Source organism: Chrysemys picta, chromosome 24, assembly GCF_011386835.1.
Source record: "Chrysemys picta bellii isolate R12L10 chromosome 24, ASM1138683v2, whole genome shotgun sequence".
NCBI classification, from domain to species: domain Eukaryota; kingdom Metazoa; phylum Chordata; order Testudines; family Emydidae; genus Chrysemys; species Chrysemys picta.
In genome coordinates this window covers 3,145,673-3,159,444 of record NC_088814.1, presented here as the reverse complement: position 1 = coordinate 3,159,444, position 13,772 = coordinate 3,145,673, and the positions used below count along the sequence as shown (strand labels likewise).

General features: G+C 63.5%; 1 protein-coding gene across 8 annotated transcripts in view; it reads right to left on the bottom strand.

The window, feature by feature from the left end:
• MED24 (mediator complex subunit 24) overlaps positions 1 to 7,221 on the bottom strand; it is a 40,870-nt gene extending 33,649 nt beyond the window's left edge. For 6 of the 8 annotated variants that reach the window (XR_010594746.1, XM_042844583.2, XM_065577486.1 and 3 more), the window contains exon 1: positions 323 to 454. The gene's annotated coding sequence lies outside the window, so the exon portion shown is untranslated. Of the gene's footprint in view, positions 1 to 322; positions 455 to 7,002 lie in introns of those variants that run through there. The other 2 variants (XM_042844584.2, XM_042844582.2) reach the window with 2 other exon arrangements.
• Between the last annotated feature and the right edge of the window lie 6,551 nt (positions 7,222 to 13,772).

Here is a 13,772-nt window from a genome sequence, read left to right as displayed (position 1 = left end):
ACGTGTGCCCTAGTGTTTACAGCAGGGGAATAGGAGCCCGGACTCCTGGGTTCTGCTCCCAGCTCTGGGAGGGGGCAGGCGCCTGTGGCTAGAGGTAGAGGGGTGAAGCCCATAACCCCCCCCCCCCGCAGTGGGGCATCCCAGGGGGAGGGTGTGTGAGTCCATCTCCTATTAGCACCCCCTGAACTTGCTTATGGGGGAGGGGGCAGCCCCCCACCCTGGAAATACACCCAGGGTCTCCACCCCCCCAGGTCTCCACCCCCCGGGCCCCCACCTGGAAACACACCCCGAGGGGGGGGGGGAGGGAGAGGGGCTCTCTCACCTTCCAGCCCTCGCAACCAGCAGCCAAACAGCACCACTTTCAGACCCTGGGCTCCGCCATCTTGGCACCCACCAACAAGCCCTCCACGGATTGGCTGGAAGAGCGCCGCGCGCCGCGGAGCTTGCTGGGAGTGGTAGTTTTTTTGAGCCTGGCTGCACTAGCGGGGTGGGGGGGGGGGGTGTTTAATACTTACAAATACCGGTCCCAGGCAGAGACATCGGGGCCGCCCGTCTGGCATGGGGGGTGGGGCGGTGGTGTTTTCCAGCCTATAGACACTGGTCGGATTTTTTTTTTTTACTGTTATTCGGGGGGTTATTTATTGGTGCCCCTTTGCCACTTGGAATCTATAACCAGCCATTTGTGCTGGCCCCCGGCACCTGGCGGAGAAATGGGGCTGAATCCCGGGGTGGGCGCCGCAGCCAGAGGGGCTGTGACCCGCCCCCATCCCACCCCAGGAAAGATTCAGCATGCATCGTTAATTACGGTTATTTACTCTTCATTTACGGTAGCGTGCGCCAAGTGCCAGGCCCTTCCCAAACACCCAGGAAGGCTGGCACCTGCTCCCACTCTGAGGAGTCGTCTCTCCTCCAGTCAGTGGGTTTCAAACCATGGCCCCCGAGTAACGGGCTGGGCACTGGCGTTGGCTTTGCGCAGAGCTCTGGGCAGGGCACGCGGGGCATTGGGGTCGGCTCGGCTCCCCTCATTTCCAACTGCTACACCATGTTAAAAGATGCGACGTTTAATAATTCACTCAGTATTACTTTCCCCAAGCAAGCAATTGCTCTAGCAGCCACAAATTTCAAGATCCGTAGATTCAAAGGCCACAAGGGACTATTGTGATATAGTTTGACCATCTGTGTAACATGGGCCAGAGAACATAAGGACGGCCATACTGGGTCAGACCAAAGGTCCATCTAGCCCAGTATCCTGTCTTCCGACAATGGCCAAATGCCAGATGCCCCAGTGGGAATGAACAGAACAGGTAACAGAACAGAACATCCCCAAATACTTCCTAGAGAAGCTCTCTTAGAAAAACAAACATCCAAGCTTGATTTTAAAATGGCCAGTGATGGACAATCCCCCATGGATGTGATAAGGACTGGGAAAGGAGGTGGGGGCCAGGCCTTGAGGAATGGGAGGAGAGATTTCCTTGTACTCCCCTGTCTGTGTCCATCTGTTGTCTCTTGTATTATACTTACATGGTAAGCTGTTTGGGGGAGGGATTATCTCCTTCTGTGTCTGTACAGAGCCCAGCACCATGGAGGGGTGGTAGGGCCATACAGATAATAAATAAGAAGATGAGGGGGGAGGGCTATCCACTAGAGGGAACATTTGGGAGCCCCTTTCCGAGATAAATTGGAATACTCCAGTATTTGTACCAATCCTTTGCACCTCTCTCTACTTACTGCAAATACAGAGGTACTGTTCTTTCGTTCTCTGGGACAACTGGCAGGCTTGTAAGGGGAAAGCGCTTTCTTTCCAACCTGGCGCTCACATCTCTAGCCAAGCCCTCCGGCTGAGGGAGGCCATCTGAAGGGGCAGACCTGGCAGATGGTTTCGGATCATCTTCATTCCCTTCGCCATCTCGAGGGGATGTGGCAATGCTGGGCTGGAAATGCTCTGCTACTGTCACATGCACAATCAAAATAGTTGTGCAAAGCCGCAGATTGACTCACGTGCGGGGACCCGTTGTCTACACGGGCCTCACCAATCAGATCAAGGCAACGTGTTGCCTCCCCAACCAGGCTCGAGCTGGGACATGTTCTCTTTGGGAGCTGCAGCTGTGCATTCGAGGAGGCGCTGCAGCTGGCAACCCCGGCGCTGAAGACAGAATCAAAGACACCTTCTTGGCTACCCGCTCCCAGGTGCATCCCAGCACAGGCTGGCTTCGGGGCTGACGGGCACCTGATTCATTCTTCATTCCCCAGCCCCTTTGCTGTTTACTGCTTCGTTGAGGCTCCTGGTCAGAGTGATTTGGGGAGAGGGTGTTGACTTAGATCCAGGATGATCCTGTGATTAGGACAGTGAATTGGGACTCCAAAGAGCTGCCGAGGGGGGATCCCTTCCTGTGACCTGCTGCGTGACACGCTCCCCCCCACTCCTAGTCTAGCTAGACTATAAGCTCGTTGGGGCAGGAACTGTGCGCAGAACAGTCTCGCTCTCACTGCAGGCCTCGAGGAGTTGCCATTAATACACATGATAGATAATAACAGGGGCTAGTCCAGGAGCCAGGACTCCTGGGTTCATAGATTGAAGTGGCAGCGTCTCGGTTTCCCAGTCTTTGGAAAGGGCGTCACCACGCCTGTCTCATACCACCCACTGCAAACACAAACCTCTTGGCGAGGGGCTAGAGGGAGGCCAAATATTATTGACACACCCACGATGGGCGCACTGCGGCCCCCCAGAATTCCACGGCGGAGCCCAGATCCTCCGGCACCAAAGTCCAGGCCCGGAGCCCGGAGGGCTTAAGCTAGGGGAGACACCCCATTGGTTATTAATGAGACAGGGGCCTATGACAGCAGTTGTGTTATTCTGATTCAATCCAGTAGGGGGCAATGGTCTTTCTCACACATGCACGCACAAGCCAAATTAGTGCAGCCCCTTCCAGATCTCCCCCGAGCCCCACAACTGCATTTCGCCAGCAGGGCCCATCCCCAGCCGTGCAGTGGCCTTGTGCCCTGTAGCAGGCGCTGCAGGGGTGCAGCTGGATTGTCCGTGCCCACGCACCCTGCTCTTTACTGCAGTGGAAACTGCATGGGGGAATGCTCTGGACTTGCGGTAGCCGAAACAACAGAGAACTTTCCCCCCAGGATAGGGGCAGCGGGAGCTGTGCTGAGCTCTCTCTCTTCTCTCTCTTTCCTGGCATCCGTTTCTCCCCACAAAGTGCCACCCACCTTCCCGGGCTGGCTGGCTGGTGTGCCCAGATCACCTGATCCCCCTCCCACGAAACCCAGGGTCTCCCAGTCACGTGCCCTGCACTCGCAACAGAGAACGGTGCCATTCGCCATCTGCCAGGGTAATTGGGCAGCGGCTTGGAAGGGAACCTGGAGGAGGAGCTGCGTCCCTGCCAGCTCCATGCGGGGGCTCTGCACTTACGTTGCTGCAGACATGGGCCAGGCCAGGCCCTGGTACCGTGGGTGTGCAAGAGTGGGGGGTTTGGCCCCTCGCTCCAGCGTCGTCCCCGAGGATCCTGCATTTCGCGGGTGCAGAACAGGCCTCGTTGGCTGAGCGAATTCCACCCGGCATCAAGGCGAAGTCAAGAAGCAGATCGGGCCCAGCTCAGAGTCAGGCCTGGGTTGTGATGAAAAGGCCTCCGGGCGCAAGTTCACAGCCTGGTTTTCAGAGGTGCCAGACACCTGACACTTCTGTTGGCTCCGGCGGGACCTGCGGGCGCTCAGCATTTCGGACCCTGTCTCTCTGCAACGACAGCTGAAGCCAAGCGAGTCTGACTCTGACCTAGTTCCCAGCGTCGCCGTAGGAGCAGTGGACTGAGCTGGGGGCCATCAGCCAGGACTCCTGGGCTTTATTCTTGGCTCTGCCACCGACTCCCTGCATGACCCGGGGCGAGTCCCCCCTCCTCTGACCTGCAGTTTCCCCATCGGCAAAGTGCTAACAATGCTGCCAACTGATCGCTCCCTTTGTGGAGCGCTGGGTGTCTGGGATGAACGGCACCATGGCCGCGCACAGCACGGCAACCAACCGGTGGGCGTGGCTGAGTCACCAGCGCCCCCTGCTGGATGGAATCGCAAACTTCTCGGCTGTGTGTCATAGGCCCTTCACCGCTAACAGAGATTCCCCTTGAGCGGCCGTGCAAGGGCTTTCAGTGCTGCTCTGAGATCTAGCCCCAGGCAGTTCCGAGTCCCCGTGAGCTATCCAGGAAGCTCCTTGCTCCCATGAAAGCGCAATCCACCTCTTCGCCTTTCTTTTCCCCTCCTGCGGCTGTGCAATACGTTGTTCTTTTTCTTTCCCCAGCGGCAGGGAGCAGGTGACAGAGGCTTAGAATAATGATCAGCCCACGTGTGGTTTCAGAATCCCTCTTTCTTCCCCTCCAGGGTTTTCGTCTGCTGCCCTGGGACACTCCCATCCCCAGCAGAACATGGCTGGGAGAGCCTGCGTAGGGAATCGTCAAACAGCCCTGTCCATCCTGAAGGCACGGCCTGGCCTGTCTCTGTTCACTGCACATAACCTTGCCTTGTCCCCTTACTGCTTGTATTACACCACAACCCCGAGGCCCGCCCAGGGCCCTGCCGGCCGGGCAGCGCACAGGTGGAGAGACCACCCCGAGCCAAGTGCTCACAGGCTCACCTGACGAGTGTTGTGATCTCCCTGTTCCGCAGGGGAACGGAGGCACAAAGGACTCCCCTGAGCTCACGCGCCAAGTCAGAGAGAACCCAGGAGTCCTGATCCGCGCGCTGCCCCCGATCCCATAATAACCCTGCTCAGAACGTGCCCTTCCGCAGCGAGGATGTGAATACGGGACCCAACCCCCAGCCACAGCGGGGCCGTCCTGGGCAGCCTCAGCGGAAAGGCCTGGGGCAACGCCTCGCCTCTACCTGGGGCGCGCCGGCAAGGCTGGGGGACGCCGGCCCTGCCCCGGCTCCCCGCAGCCAGCGTGGAGTGTCTCTGGGAGCCTACTGGGGGACAAGCAACAGCCCTGGCCCCAGGCTCTGGCATGCGCCAGCTCCAGACGCAGTCTGTGGGAGCCCGGCCCTGCCCCAAGCTGACCCCACCCACTTCCAGTGCCGGGGGGGGGGGGGGGCTGTAATCCACGGGGTTACCCCCCACTCCAAACCGTTCCCAGCCACGGGATTCTGCACTAGGGCCAGCAGAGGGTGCTGAGCAGCTGGGCTCCCCCGGCCATCCCTGGCACCCTGTCCGTTGTACCCCCCCCCACACACACACACACACTGGGCCCTTGTTTATTGTTCAGCTCAGCTCCTTCCCAACGAGGCGGTCGAAGCCGGGGTGGGCGGGGGGCTCTGCGGAGAGGCAGCAGCTGTCAGCTGAGCTGGCGTCTGTCCAGCATGGCTCTGTGGGGGCCATTCAACAGGCTGGGAAACAGCCTACGCTCGTGCCACGGCACCGCCAGCCCCGCCTGGTCCGGAAGGATCCGCTTGCCCCTGGCGATGCCAGAATCCGCAGCCCCCGCTCGCCAGGGCTCCTGCCCTGCGCTGGCTTCATCTCCCCAGCACCCCTCAAGCCCACCCCGCAGCCCCCCGCTATCCCAGCCCCCCCCGCTACCCTAGCCCTGGGCTCCCCACAGCCCCACAGCTGTACCAGTGCCCCCCAATCCTGACCCACAGCCCCCTGCTAGCCCATCACCCCCTGCTACCCTAGCCCTGGGCTCCCCCCAGCCCCCCAGCTGTACCAGTGCCCCTCAATCCTGACCCACAGTCCCCTGCTAGCCCAGCACCCCCCGCTACCCTAGCCCTGGGCTCCCCCCAGCCCCCCAGCTGTACCCCCCAATCCTGACCCACAGCCCCCTGCTAGCCCAGCACCCTCCGCTACCCTAGCCCTGGGCTCCCCCCAGCCCCCCAGCTGTACCAGTGCCCCTCAATCCTGACCCACAGCCCCCTGCTAGCCCAGCACCCCCCGCTACCCTAGCCCTGGGCTCACCCCAGCCCCCCAGCTGTACCAGTGCCCCCCAATCCTGACCCACAGCCCCCTGCTAGCCCAGCACCCCCCGCTACCCTAGCCCTGGGCTCCCCCCAGCTGTACCCCGCAATCCTGACCCACAGCCCCCTGCTAGCTCAGCACCCCCCGCTACCCTAGCCCTGGGCTCCCCCCAGCCCCCCAGCTGTACCCCCCAATCCTGACCCACAGCCCCCTGCTATCCCAGCACCCCCCACTACCCTAGCCCTGGGCTCCCCCCAGCCCCCCAGCTGTACCAGTGCCCCTCAATCCTGACCCACAGCCCCCTGCTAGCCCAGCACCCCCCGCTACCCTAGCCCTGGGCTCCCCCCAGCCCCCCAGCTGTACCAGTGCCCCTCAATCCTGACCCGCAGCCCCCCGCTATCCCAGCCCTGTGTTACATGGATCTGCACAAACTGGGTCTCCAGCCAAGTTCAGCGAAGACATTTGTCCTCTGTCCAGGGCTAAAGGCGACCGACCGATCACCCGGCTGGGCCATTTCAGTGGCAGGTTGGAGCCCAACGCCTGGGCAAGCCAGGCCTAGAAGAGGTAGTGATCAGGTCCCCCTGGGGCTGCCTCCCCCCCACACACGTTCTTTGCTGGGGAGGGGGGGGGCAGGCATTTACCCCAAGTGACACTGGCTTTTGGTCCCTTTGTTGTACAGTTTCCGCTCCGGCTCTAGGACCTATTCGCTGAGCTGCAGGCACCACACAAAACGTGCCAGGCCCTGCCAGTGTGGCGGCGGAGAGACCCAGTGCCAGGAGGGATCCGTGCTGGGGGAGAGGCCATGGCAACGGCAAGAGGAGCTGAAGCAACAGGGAAAGAATTTCAGAATAAAAGGGGCGCCGGGTGCCCAATAGGGGACCCCCCTTCCCCACCACACCCTCGGGCCCCTTGTAGCTTTGAGGGCAGCTGGAGAGAGAGAGAAGAGGGAATTGTTACTCAGGGTCCTGCGTTTATGGAAGCAGCTCAGGATCTCAACGCGCTTTGCAGAGGTGCCACGGGATCATGGTGCTACAGATGGGGAAACTGAGGCAGGGGGGACTCACCCATGCGGTCACAGTGACAGAGGCGGGTGCCCGCTAGCACCACAGCCGGGCACAGGGGTCCTGACGAGACTTAGTCTCTGCTCCCGCCCAGCGGTGCTCAGCTTCAGGGACGGGATGCGCTTGCCTTCAGAGACGGGAAAGTCCCAGCCCCCTGAGTCTCACCCAGGAGAGAGCCCGTCTGGGCTGCTGTGGTCCGGCCGCTGGCTGACCCACCAGCCCTTTGGGTGGCAGCCATCCTGGAGCCTTGGCAGCCCGCGAAAGAGCCAGGGCCCCACAGCACAGGAGAAGGCCAGGGGGGGTCAGCAGCTTGGGAGCAGCTGGCCAGCGTCAAGCGTATTCCGCAGCGTCAGCAGCCGAACAGCTGGGGGCCGGATGCGGAGCACGGGGGTAAAATATTTGGGTCGTTTACAACATCAGCGTCAGAAACAAAGACAGAGGCACCGAAAACGCGAAGGGCCCCGGAAAGGGCCTGGAACCTTTTGTGCCTAGTGCAGGGAGACCCCCCCACGCCACGGCATCGCGCCCTCTAGCACGGCTCTGGGGTCAGCCCTCTCTCAGAGGGCAGAGCGCCCCCTATCGAAACACCAACCCTGCTTTCGGCTGCCCCTGGGCGTTCCCTGGCTGCTCCCCCAGGCCAGCACTGAGCCGGTCCCCGAGGCGTGTGCCTTGGGCGGCCTGGGCTGTAGGGGAATGAGCCGTGCTGATGTTACCCTGCTGGAGAGCTGTGGGTGCTCAGGGCAGCGCCCAGTTCCCGGGGGCTCCGCTCCTGTTCAGCACCTCGCTCTGGGCGGGAATTTCCCTGGGACCCTTCGCGCCTCCTCAACTCCTCTGGCCGGCAGGGTGACAATCCCCTCACCCCAGCGCCACCACTCCCAGCCCCACGCGGGGACGAGCCAAAGGGGCTGAAGTGGATCTGGCAGTGGGGGTGGGGTCCTGGGGGCTGGGGTTTCCCAGCACTAACCAGTCAAGAGGAGCTGGGAGCGTCCGTGTCCAGATTGGGGAGGGAACCAGATCTCTGAGCCCACCCGAAATGGACCCCAGCTATGGCCTCTGGAAATGGAAATGGTGCCCCTCAATCCCGACACGCATCCCCCTGCTAGCCCAGCCCTGGGCTTCCCCCCACCCCAGCTCTGCCGGTGCCCCTCACTCCCGACCCGCAGCCCCTGGGCTCCCCCACCCCCCAGCTCTGCCGGTGCCCCTCACTTCCGACCTGCAGCCCCCTGCTAGCCCAGCCCTGGGCTTCCCCCCACCCCAGCTCTGCCGGTGCCCCTCACTCCCGACCCGCAGCCCCTGGGCTCCCCCACCCCCCAGCTCTGCCGGTGCCCCTCACTTCCGACCTGCAGCCCCCTGCTAGCCCAGCCCTGGGCTTCCCCCCACCCCAGCTCTGCCGGTGCCCCTCACTCCCGACCCGCAGCCCCTGGGCTCCCCCACCCCCCAGCTCTGCCGGTGCCCCTCACTTCCGACCTGCAGCCCCCTGCTAGCCCAGCCCTGGGCTCCCCCCCCACCCCAGCTCTGCTGGTGCCCCTCACTCCCGACCCGCAGCCCCTGGGCTCCCCCACCCCCCAGCTCTGCCGGTGCCCCTCACTTCCGACCTGCAGCCCCCTGCTAGCCCAACCCTGGGCTCCCCCCCACCCCAGCTCTGCCAGTGGCCCTGACAAATGCACTGACTTGCGGTAACCTCGGCCCCTGCCCCCAGCGCTGAGGCAGTGAAGGGCACCTCGCCCTTCACTGAGACTTCAGCAGCAGTGGCTGCAACGCCAGGCGGAGGGGAGGGGGGGAAACGGCACTGGGTGGGCTGCAGGAGGGGGAGCAGGAGCAGGGTCGAGTAGCTGGGGGGTGGGGGGAGGGTGGAACTCAGGACTCCTGGGTTCCGTCCTCAGCTCTGTCCCTGACTCGGCCTGTGACTGTGGCTGATGAACACCCGCCATTGTGACGATGTTTTGCCCCAGCCAGACACCTGGCTGCTGCTCCCATGTGCTCCTGGGACAGACGAGGAAACTGGGGCAGATTCAGAGACTTGCTCTCAGTAGCTGAGCTGGGAATAGAACCCAGGAGTCCTGGATCCTGGCCCCTCGAGTCTAACCCAGCAGGCCCCACTCCTCTCCCAGAGTCAGGGACAGAACCCAGGAGTCTTGGCCCCTCGAGTCTAACCCAGCAGGCCCCACTCCTCTCCCAGAGTCAGGGACAGAACCCAGGAGTCCTGGCCCCTCGAGTCTAACCCAGCAGGCCCCACTCCTCTCCCAGAGTCAGGGACAGAACCCAGGAGTCCTGGCCCCTCGAGTCTAACCCAGCAGGCCCCACTCCTCTCCCAGAGTCAGGGACAGAACCCAGGAGTCCTGGCCCCTCGAGTCTAACCCAGCAGGCCCCACTCCTCTCCCAGAGTCAGGGACAGAACCCAGGAGTCCTGGGCTCGGTGCCCCAAGCCCAAGCCCTGCTGGAGGGGGGAGCAGGGGACAATCCTGGGTGGCAGCAAGGCCCATGTGGGGTCCCTGTCTCCAGGGTCCATGGTCGGGATTTTTCATCTCTCCTGGGGGTGGGGAGCGGCCTTTCCCCGCAATGCTCAGCCTCCCACGTCCCAACTGCAGGCCTGGTATGGGGGGTGGGGGGAAGAGGGGACATTCCCCCCCCCCCCCCAGATCTTCAAGGGCCTCCAGATTATTGTCAGAAAGGTCAAAATCACCGATCCCAGCAAAACCCTGACCCAGCAGCCAAAGCTTCTGTCCCAGGATTGCCCAGGCCCAGCAGCCCCGGGCGCCTGGAGGGCAGGTTGGGTTTTAAATAGCAGCATCCAGGGACCCCAAGATACTCACTGGCCCCCCAGTAATGGGGGCCGAGAACCGGCCCTGCCCAGGATGCCAAGGCCTGCCCCAGGGGCTCAGACCCCTCTCACCCCAAGCTGAGCAGGGACTCTGGGTGGCAGGAGCAGGTGGGACAGTATGGGAGCCTCTCGCACCCACAGCCCATCCGGAGACTGCCTGGAGCGATGGGGCTGCTTTGGGGCCAGGCCCCTGCACCCTGACACCCCCAGCCACCGCTGGGCTGTTCCTTGCAGCCAGCCCCCCCGTGCCTGGGGTCATCCCCGGGTTTGGTCCGGCCAATCCCGACCCACAGCCCCCTGCTCTGCCAGCCCTGGGCTCCCCCACCCCACAGCTCTGCCAGTACCCCCGCAGCCAGTGCCCCCGTGCCTGGGGTCGTCCCTGGGTTTGGCCCCAGCAGTACTAGGACAGGAGAGCTGGTAGCAAGCAGGCGCTGGCCTGGGTCAGCACGTGGGTCTGCGCCTGTCACAGAGAGGCCCTGGTCCCTGGGGTCCTTTCTCCCAATTCCTGGGGGTGTTTGCCCCTGTCTCCTGGTCAGACCCCAGTGGGGGGCCTGCACCCTGCCTCCTTGAATTGCTCCTGGTGGCTGGAGAAGTGGCTTCCGGGCTCCACCCCAGAGCGGGCCACAGCGACCCCAGCCACGGCAGAGCCCTCTTCCTTCCCCAGCTGTGTTCCTGGCCCCGCTGGGCCACGTCAGGGAGGGGGTCGGGATGCCGGGGCCTTTGTCTCCCAACCCGGCTCTGGCTTAATTACAGGGAGAGAGCGACCCCACCCTGAGAGAAGAGCTCGTTCAGCAACCTCCTAATGAATTAATGAATTAAGCTAATGAACCTGTCTCCCAGGGGGGTGCTGACCCCGCCGAGACCCAATTCCCCACCACGCTCCACTTCCCGGAGCCGAGGACACGCTGGAGGAACGGATCAGAGACACAGGCGCCCGGCAGGTTCCTATTGCAGTGGGTGAACTGGGGGGGGCCACAGGCCTATCGGTGCCCCTCAGTGCCGACCCACAGCCCCCTGCTCTGCCAGCCCTGGGCTCCCCTACCCCACAGCTTTGCCGGTTCCCCTCAATCCCGACCCACAGCCCCCTGCTCTGCCAGCCCTGGGCTCTCCTACCCCACAGCTTTGCCGGTGCCCCTCAATCCCGACCCACAGCCCCCTGCGCTTTCCATTTGCACCTCCCCCAGGCACATACGCTGGGCTGCAGTCGGGCATGGGGTACCTGCTCCCACACTGGGGGAGGGCCCTGTCTCCTGCTGCCCCCACCCTTGTGGGGCACAAGCAACCATTCACGTTCTAGAGCAAGATGTGTGTTCTAGATCAGGGTCGCATGGTTATTCTAGATCAGGGTGCATCTACCGACACATGTTCTAACACATACACCCATTCTAGAGCAGGAAGGGCCTGGGACGAGTTGGTCTAGAATGTCGATGTTCTGGAGCTGTGCGTTCTAGAGCCAGGGAAGGGTTGTTCTGGAGCAGGGCGTTCAGGAGGCCTGTATCCCCGAACCTTCCCCTCCCGAGGGGGTGGGTTCTAGCCTTGGCATTGGGTGGTTTCAGGACCCACTTCGCTCCTGGCCTGGGGGGGATGGGGCGGGGGCATCTCTCCAAGAGTTGCAATGCACAAGCCGTGGGGCAGGCTCCAGTTCCCTCTTACCCGCCCCCCCCCCCCCCCCCCGTCCACAGGACTGGCCACATGGGCCCCATTGGGTCCCTGCCTCCTGTGCTCTGGTCCTGGGCTCCCCATGGGGCCTTTTCCCCTCTGCTGCCCACCCCTGGGGAAACACAAACCCTGCCTCTGGGCTCTGAGAGTGGCTCTGGGCTCAGCCCTGCCCCACACTAGGGGCGGGAGTGTCGGGCTTTGGGCTGGGCAGGACCAAGCCTGGATGCGGTGAGCGGTGCCTGGGAAAGCAGCCCGGGCCAGAGGCAGCCCGCCAGGCCCCTCCACCTCGGAATAACTCCCTGAGGCTCCAGCCAGGGCCATGCCTAGATCCCCCGCCCGCCCGCCAGGTACAGGGGCAGGGGAGGCGCCGGGAGCTTTGCCAGCCAAGGGGACGTCCGCTCCAGCAATCGCACTGATGGGAAATAACAAAGGCCACTTAATTCCCAGCGTTAATTATTCATCCAGGCCCCGCTGAGCAGGGAGCCACAAATCCCCCTATTCTGGAGCCGGGATTAAGGGGATTTGGGCAGTGCCTTGCCGGCTTGAGGAAGTGACTCCTGGAGGAGCCCGGGGGGGGCCGGGGGTGGGGAGGGGCTGGTGGGTATTAATAAGGACAGATTTCCTGCAACCAGGGCTACGCACGGGGCCCTCGGCACGTCTGACAGCTGCAGGCCAGGGGGGGCGGCTGTAACGGGACACTTGTTCTTCCCTGTCGGTGGGGCGCTGGTTCGAATCCAGCCTGGGGCGGTGGAAAGCAGAAGGCAGCCCTGTCCAAATGCTCTACGGAGGGACCCGGGCCCGACCCCCAGTGCGGCTGGGATGGGACACTTGGGTGGAGGGGCCATGCATCCCATGCAGGCGGCAGCCCGGCAGGCCAGGTCCGTCCGCAGCGGGGTGGGGACCCTGGGGGTGAATGAGGCTGCCGGAGCCCACGGATTGCAGGTGCAGGGAGCTAGCAAGCTGCAGAGGGAAGCTGCCCTCCCTCCCCCAGCCTGGCCGGCACCAGCTAAGCACTCTTGGCTGCCTGCGCCCGGCTCCCAGCCCGCTCTGCCCACGTTTTCTGCACACTGCCCAGGCCGCCACAACCGATCACACTCAGGGTGTCTCCCCCCCCGCCCTGTCCTGGGGAAGCGCTGCCCTGCCGGGGTCCTGCCGACACCTGCACCCGCCAGGCGACAAGGGGCATGGGGAGGCTGCAGTTCGGGATTGAGGGGCATGGGCAAAGGGGGCTGGAACAGTTCCCAGTGGGTGGGTGGGGTGTTAGCTGCCAGTTCCCTTTTTAAGAATGAGGCCCCTCCCCCCATGGCTGGGAACGGAGCTGAGGCATCTGGGGGGAGGAATTCGTGCTTCGGGGAGCCCATCGGATTCTCAGCCAACGTCCCCCTCCTGGGACCAGCCTTGGCAGGGAGCCCTGGACCAGCTGCATCCAGCCCCCCGGCAGACGGCGATGGGCTCCCACGGCCCAGGCAGGGCAGGGCTCCGGCCGTTCTCCTCCTGCAGACATGGGGAATCCAGTCCCGTGGGGAGCTGGAGCCAGCGGGGTCCCCCAGCATGGGGGCGGGGAACAAGGGCCGGCCCTGGGGGCAGGAAGCGCTGCCCAGGGGCCCCAGGATCGGGTGTCCCCATGCTGGAGATGAGTGATGGGCGAGCGAGCCCTTTGCCCCCTAGGTGGCTGGTTCGAATCCAGCTCCGGGTGATGGGGGCTCTGGGCCGTTCCTCTCAGCCCCTGGTGCCAGGCCTGGCAGAGCTGCCCCAAGCAGCTGAAGGAGACAGAGCCCCCCATGTGCCTGTGGGGCAGCTACAAAGAAGCGTGAGGCTGCCTGTGCCCACAGCTCGGGGCCTGTGTGCAGCACACTGGGGGCCTGGATCCCTGCTCGGGCTGGGAGTCAGACCTTACAGCACAAACTGTTAAGGGTCACCAGCACAGACCCCACTCCCCTCCCAGAGCCGATGGTGGAACCCAGGAGTCCTGGCTCCCAGCCCTTCCCTCACAACCACTACCCCCCTCCCGGGGCTGTCTCCCTGAGACTAGACCCCACATTCAGCGACTCAGATTCTCTCATCCCTGGCCTGGGAGCCGTGGTGGGGAGCTGCAGGCTCTGGAAGAGATGGATGGGGGCAGGGGGTGAGGGGGGCTGGCTGCAGTTCCCACCAATGCGACTCTCCCGGGCTGGAGTTTATTGGGTGTGAACCGTTTCCTTCCCAGGATGAGTTCCCAGCAGGAAGCAGGGCATGCTGGGCTATCACTCGCCCTCCCACCCCCCAGGTCCTGCCCCTGGTGACCATGGGCCCT